General features: G+C 37.2%; 1 pseudogene; it reads left to right on the top strand.

Moving 5' to 3' along the window:
• The first annotated feature begins 8,177 nt into the window (after positions 1–8,177).
• On the top strand, positions 8,178–8,737 carry LOC102856916 (annotated as a pseudogene).
• Positions 8,738–13,664: the final 4,927 nt, after the last annotated feature.

Consider the following 13,664-nt stretch of genomic DNA (forward strand, 5'->3'; position numbering starts at 1 on the left):
AAATTTGCCAATCTCTATAATCAAACATTCAAAGAAACAAATGAAAAGCCAAACCTGCTCCCAGTCAATCCCAACTCATAGCAACTCTTTGGACAGAATAGAACGGCTCCATAGGATTCTTGAGGCTGGAAATCATTCTCCCATAGAACATTTAGTGTGTTCTAACTGCTAACACTGTGGTTAAAGGGCTAAGGCCTCTAACTACAGTGATAACAGGGTCTCTAATTAAAACACTAAAACAACTGTATTAACACTTTTTAAAATCAATTCCCATGAACCATTGTCATCCTATTATAATAATGCCATAAACAACAAATACCATAATGAATATTAAAATCTGAGTTCAAGGAAAGTCTGGCAATCATCATTACAGATCACAACCACAAGATTAAATTAATATGAATAAATGTCATTGTAAATGCCCAAAAGGAAGGTCAGTTTACTGAAGTTTATGAGAGAGAGCTCAGATGTTTTTTTTAACTTGAAATAGATTTATCTCTAACCAAGACTGAAGTGGTTTTTGCTGTTTTGATTTTTGCTTTTAAAGGGTGGTATTAAAGAACAGCTTTGTGTTCATATCATTTCGTAATAAAGGACAGGTGAAATTGCTTAGCTCAGCTAGTTTAGTTATATACATAATGAGCTTGAAAATTCCGTTTGTGCTTACTGTCGTCTTAAAGAAAGTATATTGAACATAATATTACATTTTTTAATATCTTGCATGGCTATTTCTTTTCTAATCTTAAAATGCCATCCTTGATTTACTGGATTTTAAATTTGGGAGGAAAATTTGGTGCCTACCTATCCAGGTTTCCAAACTTGACTTGTTAGTATAAGAGTATAAGGGTTTTCCCCCTCTGTTAACACAATAATTTATTTAACATATTTAACAAATTGAATTCCTTTTTCGCATAAATTCATTTAAGTAGAAAATTTTGCATTAGTACCATAATCATGCCATTTGTTTTACTTATATGGTGACTTTGGAATATTTGCAGTAAACAAAAAAAAATTAACATTTTTAACTGTATATTGCATTAGATAGTCTGGATTTCTACTATTATCTATTAATGTTATTAAATATCATTATGATATTAAACATTTTAAAAACTCTGCCAGCAGGTTTATGAACATGCATGTATTTATTTAGCACCTATTCTGTTAAAGCTGCTCTGCCAGATGTTAGGAGTAAGACGAGTAAGAATAAACTTGTGGGCAGGATTGTAACTGTAGCTATTTACAACCAGCCATTGAAAAACCTGTGGAGCAGAGTCATTGCTATGGTTCAGAGTTGACTCAAGATTGTTATCTATGTCTGTCTGTATGTATACAAAGAGAGATATACAGACATTGATGTGTGTGTGTGTGTGTGTGTGTGTGTGTGTGTGCACTGTATCAGAAATTTTAAAAGTATTCTAGTTGAGTAATAAGAAATGTTCGAAAAATGTTGTACTTAATTGTGATTTGCCAAAGAGAAAAGAATTGTGGGCTAGCAGAGAAATTGTTATTTTCATGTTTCCCTTACAACATACATTGGTTACGGAATATTGTTGTAGCTATTAGGTGCCATTGAGTAGAGTATGACTCATAGTGACCCTATGAACAAAAGATTTGAACCCAGTTCTGTCCTGCGCCATCCTCACACTTCCTGACACACAAGAGCCCATTGCAGCAGTCACCTTGTCAATCCACCTGGCTGAGGGTCTTCATCTCCTTCACCAACTCTTCACCCTTCCCAACATTACATTCCTTTCCAAGGAATAGCACTTCCTAGCAATATGTCCAAAGTATGTGAAGTAAAGCATCATCATCTTTGCCTCCGAAGAGCATTCTGGCTCCACCCTCTCAAAGAAATATCTGTTCATTCAGGCAGCTCTGGAGGACAAAGCAAAATATTATAATGGAATGTGCAAAGAGCTGAAATTGGAGAATAAAAAGGGAAGAACTTGCTCTGCATTTCTTAAGCTGAAAGAATTGAAAAACACATTTAAGCTTCATGTAGCAATGTTGAAAGATGCTATGGGCAATATATTGAATGACCCAAAAAGCATCAAAAGAAGATGAAGGGAATTCAGAGTCACTGTACCAGGATGAATTGATCTACGTTAAAACCTTTCAGGAAGTACCATATGAACAGGAGCCAATGATAATGAAAGAGGAAGTGGAAGCTGCATTGAAGACATTGGCCAAAAATAAGGCCCTAGGAATTAATGGGGAACCAATTGACTTGTTTCAACTAACAAATGCAGCTTTGGATGCACTCACCAGTCTATGTCTGGAAATTTGCTACCTGGCCAACAGAGATCCCTATTTTTTCCTGTTCCCAAGAAGGGTGATCCAACTGAATGTAGAAATTATCGAACAATATCATTGATATGACATGCAAGCAAAATACTGCTGAAGATCATTCACAAATGACTGGAATAATAAATGGATAGGGACTTGCCAGAAGTCCAACTGGGATTTAAAAGAGGCCATGGTACCAGGGATATCATAACTAGTGTCAGGTGGATCCTGGCTGAAAATAAGGAATACCTGAAGAATGTCTATTTGTGCAAAGGCATTTGACTGTGTGGATCATGACAAGTTGTGGCTGACATTGAGAAGAATGCAATCCTAGAGCACTTGATTGTGCTCTTAAGGAGCCTATACCTGGAGCAGGAGGCTGTTGTGTGAATGGAGCAAGGGAGCACTGTATGGTTTGGATTTGGGAAGGAAGTATGTCGGAGATGTAGTCTCTCTCCATACCTGTTTAATCTATATGTTGTTTTTATGTGCCAATGGGCAGCCTGTGACTCATAGCGACCCTATGTACAACAGCCCTAAACCCTGCACTATCCTGTGCCAATCTCATTGTCTCTGACACACCTGCCCCCATCACCCCAGTCGCTGAATCAATCCATCTCATCAAGGGTCTTCCTCTCCTGTGCTGTCCCTCCAACCTTCCAAGCATGACATCCCCTTCCAAGGCCTGGTCCCTCCTTGTAACATGTCCAGAGTATGTCAGACAAAGCTTCAGAATCCTTGCCTCCAAGAAGCAGCCTGGTTTCACCCTCTCTAGGTTGAACCTATTTGTTCTTTTAGCAGTCCATGGTATATTCAGTGCTCTTCTCCAGCACCATAGCTCAAAGGCATCAATTTTCCTTCTATCATCCTTAGTCATTGTCAAGCTTTATGATGCATAGCAAGTAATTGCAAAGACCACGGCTTGGATCAAGTGCACCTTAGTCTCTAGAATGACATTGTTGCTCTTCAGTACTTTGGAGAGGTCTCTGACAGCAGATTTTCCAAATGCAATTATTCTTTTAGTTTCCTAGCTGCTGGTGCCAAGAGTGTTGATTGTGAAGACAAGGAAACTAAAACTGTTAACAATCTCAATCTCTTCACCATCTATCATGATACTGCCAATTGGTCCAGTGTTGAGAAACTTTGTTTTCTTGATATTGGACTTCAATCCATATTGAAGGCTACCTTCCTTGACCTGCACTAAGTGCTTCAGGTCCTCCTCAGTTTTAGCAAACATGGTTGAGCAAATTATCAGAGAAGCTGGACTCTATGAAGAGGAATGTGGCATCAGGATTGGAGGGAGCCTCATCAATAACCTGTGGTATGCAGATGACACAATCTTATTTGCTGAAAGTGAGGAGGATTGGAAGCACTTGTTGCAGAAGATCAAGGAATGCAGCCTTCAGAATGGATTTTGTCTCAGTATCAAGAAAACAAAGATTCTTACCACTGGACCAATAGGAAGTGTCATGATGGATGGAGAGGAGCTTGAAACTGTCAACAGCTTCATATTTCTTGGATCCATAATTAACACCCTAGGTACCAGCATGTGGGAAATAAGGAGATACATTGCACTGAGAAAAATCTCCAGATAGGGATCTTTCCAAATTATTGAGGAGTAGTGATGTCAGTTTGGGGACTAAGGTGTGTCTGATTCAAGCCATGTCTTTCTGATAACTAGCTATGCATTTGAGGCCTGAACAATGAATAAGGATGACAGAAAAAGAATTGACACCTTTGAGCTGTGGTGTTGGAGAAGAGCATTAAATATCTCATTGACTGCTAAGAAAATGAATATGTATGTTCGAACTACCAAATATTAGTCAATATACCTTTTTAAAAAAATGTTATTAAACAATCCTACAATTCTTGCAATCATTAACCCTCAAGGTGCCAGAGCCATGGTCTAGAAAGTCGGATTGTTTTGCCATAAATGCCATCTAGGTAATGTCAAGTTTACTATTTAGAAGAAAGAAATGACAGAGGAAATGCTATTATGATAAGAAGTATTATTTGTATGCACTATTACACTTGGGTAGAGCACTTCAAAGGGAGCTCTGGTGGCCTAGTGCTAAGGAACTATGCTACCAACCCAAAAGCATGAAGTTCAAATCCCCAAGCTTCGTCACAGAAAAGATATGAAAAACCTCCTTTCATGCTATTATACTACATCTGAAAACCTGATGGAGGGTCAGCTACGTGTCAGTTCAGACTTAATACTACTCAACAACAACAACAGAGATCTCTGGTGGCCTAATGGGAAAGAAGTTGTGCTATCAACCCACAGGGACAATGTATAAATCCACCAACGGCTCTGTGGGAGAACAAAGGGCAATTTTAACGGATTTACAGTTTCTGAAAACCCACAGACAAGTCAGCTATGAGTTGGTTCTAACTTAGTGGATGAAAATAACCTTGCACTTTGCTAAATGAACAGCTCAGTTAGGTGCATAAGAGTATTAAATAATCTTAGCTTGAAACTTAATGAGGTAGGAAATATTACTTAAAATGCAGAAAATAAATGAGGTTAAAATATAGTGTTTAAGAGGAATAGGAGCTCTAAGTCCAATTTAGATGAAAAGAAGCTGGCAGCTATAGTATTTGGGGGAAAAATCTATAAAGCCAAAGGTAAAATTCCATAATCTTTTATATCAGATGAGGATTTAAAAAAATGAGAATGAAAGGATAGGAGAGAGGTGAACAGTTCTCACAGCAAGTTTGTGGATAGCGGTGAACCTTCAGGAAGATCTCTGTGAAGTTAATATTTGGCTGTGCTAAAGCAAGCAGAGGGCAGATGGAAAAAAATGCAAAATATGTTCAATTTGGCTCCCACAAAGATATTCTAGGAAAATACTCAGCACAGCAAAGATAGGTTTTAGATAGGAAGCCTAGGGCCCTGGGAATGTTATTAAAATATTTTTAATGAGTTAATGAGAAGACCAGTGTATACTTTGGCAGTGTTTAGGATGAGCGGAAAAAGGAAAGAGAATTAAGTTAGAAACAATAGAGAGCAATACAACACAGAATAACAACCTTTCCCATATGGCGTGCATGCTGTTAGACATTTCGTATGTATTACTCCATTTAATCCCATAATAGTCATATGAAAAAATACCCTATTTTATCCTCCAGCTGACAATTGAACTAAAGTCCCGAAAAATTCCATAATTTCCTAACAACATACTGCACAAAGTTGGATAGGTTCATTTGGAAAGCAGCTATCTTTCTGTGTACAAGTATGTAGGTCTGACTTATGTAGCTGTCAAGTCTCCATAGAGAGCATTTGAGAATTTATTCATTAGAAATTTTAAAACAAAAGAGCTTTCTGATTCAAGGTTTTCAAAATTTTGTTATGTATTGTGTATTTTTCATTGTAAAAAGTAGATAGCACAATATTTGCCAATTCAATGGGGTTTTTTTTCCCAGGTGTAATTATACAAATTACATTAATTGCATGTACAACATCATCTATAATCATTACTGTTTCCTTTCAAAAGAAACAGAAACACAGGTCTTTCAAGTTTAAGGTGAATTCTATTTTCATAGCCAGCTTTTCTGTTACAACCTAAATTAATTAGCCCCGTGTTTGAAGGGTATATAGCTGACTGCACTACAATACAAACTTCAGTTCTTCTTATCTTTTCCATGCGTGCCTTTGATACGGCCTTTAGTTGACCTTGGGTATTGATTCTATTTGCTAAACTCCTTCAATTTATGTAGAAAGTCCAGGCTGTCTGTGAATGGCTTTCTGCCACATAGACTTGCAGTGAATGTTTAGAAGAAGAGCATGTTTGCAAACGACTCTATTTCTAAACAATTTCTCAATAGTATCACCAATAGTAAGTTGCAAAATATAGTTACCAATTTTGTTAAAGATACCTTCAGAATGTTGTCTTATCAAACCTCTCCAGCCAACTATCCCCATATTACTTTATATAAACCTTTCATTCCATCCTACTTGGCATGACTACCCTCTATTGTTGAAATGCTTTACCTCTATTCTCTCACTTATCTCTCTACTCCCCTTTTCTATATTAATTGCTTACATAAACTTCTTCAAAGTCAAGATCACGTTTCACTGATGTACAGCTATTCAGACCACACAATCTCTATCTTTCCTGCACGTCTATGGCATTAGTTACATGTGGGACTCTTTAGTAATTTCCTCTTTAACTTCATTTTGTGATCGTTTTTTCATGTGATCATATCAGACTCAATTCAATAGATTATAGATCCCTCTCATACATACAACATAGAGAAAGATGTTGGTTGCGATATTTCCTTACATATCCTGTCATTGTTGTTAGTTATTGCTGTGAAGTCAGAACTGTCTCCAGGGTTTTCAGATGCTATAAATTGAACGAGAGGAAAGTGTCCATTTTTCTTTTGGATTGGCAGCACAACTATTTAACCACTAGACCACCAGAGCTCCTTTTATATTCCATTATCATATTATAACACCATAGCCATGTCAAATACCATAATGGTTACCCGTTATGTGGTTGGATGAGCTTCCAGATCGATTCACGTTGGGAAGCAGGAGTGGCATCCAATTCCTAAACTAGGTGCCTCTGGAAACTCTACAAACTCTCTTATAAATGTACAGAAATGATGTTAATCTTGAACAGAGTTCAGGTCTTTTGTTCAAAGCTTACTCTGAGTCATATTCAACCCGACAACACTTAACCACTGTTAAATGATACTAGTGCTATTATATCTGAAGGAACATTCTTCCATTTTGCACGTCACTCTTTGTCAATGTGCTATATGAGGTAACCCGGATTTGCTATGATGCTGAACCTTGTGTCATAGAGGTATCAAATACCAGAATGGTTTCCCATTGTGGACAGTGTTTGATGGAGTCCCAGTTGTAAAACAGGTTGGGAAGCAGGAGTGGCATCCACTTCCTAAACCACTTGACTCTGGAAACTCTATGAACTTGGAAAAGCAGTGATCGCTATGGAGAAGCAATGATAGCTATTAGGTCTTTTGTTCATAGAGTCACTATGATTCAATGTTGACTCAATGGCAATCAACAACAACAACAACATCATATTATACATGTGTTGTATATGCTTGCCAGAAAATAAAACTGGATTCAGAAGAAGAAATGGACTAATGAGTATCATTGTCAATATCAGATGACTCTTGCCTGAAAGTAAAGAGTAACAGAGAGATGTTATCTTGGGCTTTATTGACCATGCAAAGGGTAGTTCAGAACAAATTATGGCTAGTATTGCAAAGAATGAGAATTCTGGGACATTTAATTATGTGCATGAAGAGCACAATTAATACTTAGATAGGTCAAGGGGCACTCAAATGTTTGTGTCAGTTATATTCTTTATCCATACTTATTCAGTCTGTATGCTGAGGAAATATTGGCAAAGCTGGACTACATGAAGATGATAGTGGATGCATGGTTGGAGGAAGACACAATCACATCACGCAGATAACGTAACTTTGCCTTCAGAAAGTGAAGAATATGTAAACCATGTCCTAAAGAAGATCAAAGACTACCTACTTTTAGAATGGATTACATCTCAGCAGAAAAACCAAAACAGAAAACTCACAACTTGTCAATAAGCAGCATCAGGATAAATGGCAAAACAATTGAAGTTGTCAAGGCTTTTATTTTACTTGCATCCACAATCAATGTCCATCAAAGCAGTAATCAAGAGATCAGATACCTTACTGTATTGGGTAAATTTGTTGTAAGAGACTGATGTGTTAAAAACAAAGATGTGACCCTCCACGCTCTCCCTGGACCCTTCCCTGCAGACCTTCCGCCTCAGTGGTCCCTCTGCTCTGGGGAAGCTGAGCTGGCCACATTCAGACCTGCCCTTTTCCAGGCACAGACACCACTGGCACAGTGAGCAGTTGGAAGCCACTAACCTGCTTCCTTCTGGGATATTCCAGGAACAGGACATAAGTATCACCTTAAATCTTCTGTGGAAGAAATAAATTATCCAAAAACAAATCACAGTGAACTGCACAGCAGAAGTCCTTTACCTTCCAGCTGGACAAGATACTGCACCAGAAGTCAACTTCACATTTGAAGGAGAAATCAGAAAGAACCCAGATAAAGAAGGTAACACATTTTGTCAAAGACTCAAGTCCATGAAGGAACCACTGGAAGCACAAAATATTCCAGACAGTTTTGGAAATGTATCTCCAGAAATTAAGCCAGTTCGACATTTAGCCTGGGTTGCCTGTGGTTATATAATATGGCAGAATTCTACTGAAAACACATGGTATAAAATGATAAAAATTCAAGCTGTCAAGCAAGTGCAAAGAAATGACGACTTCATTGAATTAGACTACACCATTCTACTGTATGACATTGCATCTCAGGAGATTATTCCTTGGCAAATGCCAAGTTCTCTGGCACCCAGAATATGGCACTAAAGTGAAACATAACAGCCTTCTACCTAAGGAAGCACAACTGGAATAAACCATGACCCAAAAACTGGGGTGAAGTGTTAACATGCTTCCTGATGATGTCTGTGACAATCTGCATTTACACCCAGCGTAATACTAAAGTGTCACTTTGTATAAATGTCTTTTTTTAATTACATTATAGTACAAAACTACGATTCCATAATGAAAAGTTCATTTAATAAAAGTATAGTCCAATGTACAATCCAAAATAAAAAGCTTCCATTCCCCCCCAAAAAACCCCAAAGATGTTATTTGGAGAACTAAGGTGTGTCTGTCACAAGCCATGTTTCAATTGTCTTATATCTGAAATCTAGATAATGAAGAATAAAAAAATTAAAGGAGCATCTATATCTTAGCATTACAGTAATTGACAAAAAATATAGAATATACTATGAACTGCCAGAAATGGGGGGGTGGGGTATCTGTCTAGGTAAAATACTGCCAGAATATTCCTTAGAAGCAAAGATAGACTAGAGAAGATCAGACAATCTTGATAAAGTATAAACTCAGAGTAAAAGAGGAAGGTTGTTAATGAAATGAATAGACAATATGGCTGCAACAATGGGCTCAAACATCCCAACAATCATGAGGATGTCACAGTACTTCATTCTGTTATGCATGGGGTCACCATGAGTCAGAGGCACATCTGATTCAGACCATGGTCTTTCCAATCGCTTGCTATGCATCTGAAAGCTGGACAGTGAATAAGGATGACAGAAGAATTGATTCTTTTGAGCTGTGGTGTTGGAGAAGAGCACTGAACATCCCATAGACAGCCAAAAGAACAGACAAATATAACTTGGAGAGGGTGCAGCCAGAGTGCTCTTTGGAGGCAAAGACGATAACGCTTCACCTCACGTGCTTCAGGCATGTTGCTAGAAAGAGCTGTTCCTTGGAGAGGGACATGATATTCAGAAAGGCAGTGGGTTGGTAAAAGAGAGAAAGGCAACCATGTGGATTGACACAATGACTCCCACCTGGGCTATAATGTGTCAGGAAACATGAGAATGTCACAGGATAGCAGAGGGTACAATCTGTTGTTCATAGGGTTGCTCTGTGGACCATACTTGACTCGATGGCACCTAACAACAACAGCAACATATCAATTCTATGATTTCACAAAATCTCAAGGACAAAATACACTAATCAAGCTAACTGGAAACTGCATATCCGATGTAAAAAGGACAATTCTACTTTATGGAAAACTATTGCATGTGAAAATGCTTGTCAGTGTTGCCAGTTCTTGAAGATTTGTTGTGTGGTTTTGATTTTTGTTCCCTCAGAACAGTCCATAAATCGGCATTTCTTTGTGGAATTCCTTAAATATTAAACTTAAACTAGCTGTGAGTGCAATGAGGCAAAAATCAACACATCTTTTGGACTATCAATCCACACCTTCCTTTGTATATGTATCTCACATTTTGGTGTAAAATTTAGAACATTGAAGTTATTAGTATAAACATCATAATCTATCGTCATACACTCTCTCTCTCTAAAGTCTAGAGTAACATAAAATAAAAAAAGGATCTAGCATTATTATGAAATTCTGTTTCTTCCACGTATGTCTCACAGGAGAAGGCTAGGAGAGTCAGCCATGGATTGGTTCTGGCACTATGGTACACAACAACAATAACAAAAAACAACATACATGTATTTCTCTAAGATTCTATTAACAATTTCCTGGTATTAGAAATATAGTAGTGATGGAAAACCTAACCACCAATTCTAGTAGAAAATACAATAACATTTATAAGGCTATTAATATAGACATTTTTTTTAGGGCCTGATAACAGTTGCCAGATTCTATAGTTGCAAGATTGAAAATTTTTGTGAAAATCCAAGAAAGGGTAATTATTTCTCTCCACATTTTCCCGAGTCTACATTAAGCCCAAGTCAACAAACATGTACTTAATGTTTGAGTTAGACATCATGGTAGATATTTTGAGAACACAGAAATAACTTTAAACTATAATTTTTCTACACACCTTTTTTAGATTTTCTTTGCCTGTTCCTTCAAAGTCCATGTTTTATCCAAACTTTCTTTAATACAAACCTCTCAAAATAAAAAAAGTATAGCATAAAAGATACTATGATAAGTTATTTAAAGGAAATAGCAAAAAGCCACCTGGTACACAAATATTGTAATATAAGCCTTTATTTATTTTATCAAAATTAAAAGTAGTAGTTAAAATATGAGTTTCAAACATATGTAAATAAAGTTTGTCTTCAAAATGACAATGAACTGCAATTTTCTAGTAAACTGATCAGAAGCCTATGACACAGATAGAAACAACCATATCAAATAGTAAAGCAGTTCTGAAAAAGTATTATAATTGATATTACAATATCTACGGGGAAAATGCTTATTCACTCACTTATCTATTCAAAATACTTATTGTCTGCCACTTGTTTTCATTATTCAAGGTTTTTAAAAGAAAGCTGTAAATAAGATCATCAAGCTTCCTGCACTCACGGTACATTATAGCTTCAAAAATGGATAATTTTTTAACAAAAGAGAATGATTATTTCAATGTGAAAGAAATGTTTTTATGAAAATAAAGCAGTATAATAGCATAGGAAGTGAGGAAGTAGAAACTGAAAACATTAGTTTGGTGATTAAAACTTTCTTTGAAGCAGTGATATTTGAGCAGAGATCTAGTAACGAGGTGTAACCAGAGATTTGACTATGAGAGAGCCAGGCAGAGTGAACAGCCTTGGCAATGTCCATGAATAGGAGAAGACAACAGAGACAAGGACAGAATGAGCAGGGAAGAGACTGGAGAAAATGAAGACAAGTCACACGGGACTTTTCTGACTAGCACAAAGACTTGAGAATTTATTTTCAATGTATTGAAGGGCTCGCAGGGAACAGATCTGTTTTGGATTATATATTAAAAAGATTATTTTGTCTATAGTAGATTTGGTAGGTAATATTCAATTTAAATGGAAAGATTGGTGGAATTAACAGGCTAGATGTATGTTAGCTTTGCTATATAGTAACACCCCCTAAATCTCAATGTTACGTAAAAACCATTTCTTATTCATACTACCTGTCAGAAGCTTTATTTTCGCTCTTAGGGATCTGTTCTGTGGGTCTGAATATCTCATATTCAGATTGAAGGAGCAACTTGTATTTGAAACATACTCTCATAGTAAAAAAAGGTTAACTTCAAAATGTTCTTAAAGTTTCTGCTCAGGCTCGATTGTGAAATTGTTATAGGTTTTGTCCTGAAATGAGATTGTTATGTTGCTATTTGCCATCAAGTCATAAAAAACTCATAGCTGAATTTCCAGTGGGCTTTCCAGAGGCTATAAATAGCACATAAGATTTCTCTTCTTTCCCTTAAGGAGTAGCTGGTGGATTCAAACCTCCTGTCTTTGAGTTGGTAGCCACGACTCCTGACAACTAGATCACCAGAGACAGTACGGGGGATAAATATGAGATAGTAACATTTATTTCTCATAATTATAGGAAGTCACATGAACAAGCACGGCCAGGGTGTGGAGTGATATCTTGTCACACTGGGAGTCACTTGAGGTCAAACAGCAACATGTGAGTGTGGGTAATCTTTTTACAGAGAAGGGATTGAATAGCAGGGACTAGTAATACAAGAGGTAAAAGGATAAGTTTAGATGGAAAAAAAAAGGTGTTGATGGAAATGTCTTCAGAGAGGTACATTTCTCAAGCAGGAGATTCATGTTACAGGAGAAATGATTCGGGTGTGGCTTGACGGCAACTAACAATCTCCTTCTTCTGCTACTAACATATTTGTGACAATGAACAATTTACTTAAGCAATATAGGACATATTTTCTTTAATTAAAAAAAGAAAAATTTTGTACTAAAATTAGGAGAAGTAAACAAAAATGAACTTGACTTTCAAGGAGTTCTTATTGTATGGAAATTTAATTTTATATATGTTAGTGGCCTGGTAGTAAGAAGCTGCTCTGCAATCCTGAAAGCACTCACCTGGATTCGACCAGCTCTGTGGGAGAAAGATGGGCAATCTCCTTCTGTGCTATCTACAACCTCTGAAAACTCACTAGAGGGTCAGCTATGCATTTATTCTGACTTGATGGTGCATAACAACAACATTACCTGGATAGGGAGTTCTATTGTCCTAGTAGTATGGAGTTATGCTGGCAACCAAAAGATATGCAGTTTAAATCTACCATCCCCTCCACAGGAAATAGATGAGCAATCTTTTCACATGTTATTAGCTGTCTTTGAAAACCCAAAGGAGGGTCGGCTATGGTACACAACAACAACATTATCCACAAAACATAACATGGACTTAAAAAAATTAACAACCCTGTAGTAAATGAACGCAAGGGGTTCTTTCCATAGTCAGTCGCCAGTAAAGACAAACAGATTGCAGTATCCATAAATGCACTTTATTACACAGATCTGGGAGTCATCGAGTCACCTCTAAGACTGCCTCTCCATCTGGGAGTGGTCACGGCCTTATATACTAGGTGAAAATCTAACTCATTTACCAATGCACTTTTGTTAGTATAAAAAGGTAATTTTTACATCTGAAAAGGACAGTTTCAATCTTAAGTATCAGTAATTCAGGAAAGCTCCAGTTCTCTTCCTGGTAAACAGACACATTAAGATACAATTTACATGTGACTGGAGAACCAGATTAACCAGTGTTTAAGATAGATGTATTTACTCTTCTGGTAAACAGACACATTAAACTACTCTACATGACTGTTGTTGTTGTTGTTGTTGTTGTTATGTGCCCTCCAGTCTTTGCAACTCATAGCAACCCTATGCACAACAGCCCTAAACCCTGCTCTATCCTGCGCCAACCTCACTGCCTCTGACACACCCATTCCTATTACCCCAGTCACCTAAACAATCCATCTCATAGAAGGTCTTCCCCTCCTGCATTGTCCCTCCACCCTCCCAAGCATGATGTCCCTCTCCAAGTACCC

Source organism: Elephantulus edwardii, unplaced genomic scaffold (assembly GCF_000299155.1).
Source record: "Elephantulus edwardii isolate Elephantulus edwardi_28Jun2011 unplaced genomic scaffold, EleEdw1.0 scaffold00010, whole genome shotgun sequence".
In the NCBI taxonomy this organism is placed as follows: Eukaryota; Metazoa; Chordata; class Mammalia; order Macroscelidea; family Macroscelididae; genus Elephantulus; species Elephantulus edwardii.